Source organism: Belonocnema kinseyi, chromosome 3 (genome assembly GCF_010883055.1).
Source record: "Belonocnema kinseyi isolate 2016_QV_RU_SX_M_011 chromosome 3, B_treatae_v1, whole genome shotgun sequence".
In the NCBI taxonomy this organism is placed as follows: domain Eukaryota; kingdom Metazoa; phylum Arthropoda; class Insecta; order Hymenoptera; family Cynipidae; genus Belonocnema; species Belonocnema kinseyi.
The window spans coordinates 105601509-105602898 of NC_046659.1; the positions used below are offsets into that span (position 1 = coordinate 105601509).

General features: G+C 28.1%; 1 protein-coding gene across 4 annotated transcripts in view; it reads right to left on the bottom strand.

Moving 5' to 3' along the window:
* Nucleotides 1–1390, bottom strand: part of LOC117169290 — a 36647-nt gene that overhangs the window by 23926 nt on the left and 11331 nt on the right. The gene's annotated exons all lie outside the window — the stretch shown is intronic.

Here is a 1390-nt window from a genome sequence, read left to right on the forward strand (position 1 = left end):
AGAGCCTCGTCTAGTGGCCGCCAGGTTTCGTATTTTCGTGTACAACGTTACCGGCTGATGCCGTTGGAATTGATGGTTGAAATATATTTTTTTACATCTTTTATTGTTAAGCTTTGTACTTAAACGTAGTTTCCTTTCGGCTCTTGCATTTTTAAAAGTTTGAGACCGGTATTTTATGTATAAAAAAAGTTGGAACGTTCAAAAAATGTTGAGGTTCAGAAAAAAGATGAAATAATTTTCAGTGAAGTCCCTACCAAAATGCAGTGTCTAAACGTACTTTATTGTACTTTAATACATTTCCCAAAGTTTCAGCTCGATATTTTATTTACAAAAAAAAGTTCTGAGGTTCAAAAAAACATTCATTGAACTGAAAAACTGTGGTCGGTAATATAGGTATTTAGCTGTGTCACATGCCCTTAAGGAATAAAATAGAAATCATATAATTAGTATGTGCTTATTAGTCGTTGATGTTTACTTACTATGGAGATAAAAGGAAAATCGCTGAAGACTGCGTTGAAATTGAAATTAAATTGTTTGGTATCATTGCTCTTGTTCGGATAAAATTTATTTTTTATATATAAAAAAGGAGTTAAATGACCAGAATATGCATTTTAAAATTTAAATTAGTTTGAAAATTACAAAATTAAAAACGTATCATTTACGATATAAGCTAAAAAATCTCATCTGAAACAGAAATTATTTATAAAAGAGTTTGGTTAATAATTTTCAAATTTCGTAGTTAGTATTTGTATAAAAGTTATTATGAACTTACAGGAAAACATCCTTGAGATTATATAGTTTTTTTATTAAATCTTGTTTTAGACTGATGACGAATTTTTCGTCAAGTTTTTTGATCACGACAGTTACAATGATACTAACTTACTAATAGCTAATTTAGAGGTTAGGTTATACATCGTTACATATACGTAACTAAAAAGACCGCATAAAATTCAAATCAAGTTAAAATTTTACTTCTTTTTGGGAATGCGAATATTGGAGATAATTTTATTGTAAATATTGCTGAGACCTCTAATGTCTGTTCTAATATTAATTGTATTATTGTCACATTGAATATGTATCATTTCTAGAAGAAGGCGTTTGTCTAAATTTGGTTCACATTCAAGAATAATAACTTTATTATTATCAAAATCAAAAGTATGTTTGTGTTCACAAGAATGTTTAGCTAAAGCTGTATTTTGCAAATTGTTATCAATAGATCTTTCAGGTTCTCTATTTTTCAGATATAATGATTACTAGTTTGCTCTATGTAGTTTTACTTGCAATTTTTACAGATACGAGGGTAGTTCAATAAGTCCTTAGAATGAAGTATAAAAACAATTTTTTTTGGGTAAATTTTTTTTTATTTTTCAACATAATCTCCTTGGAGCTC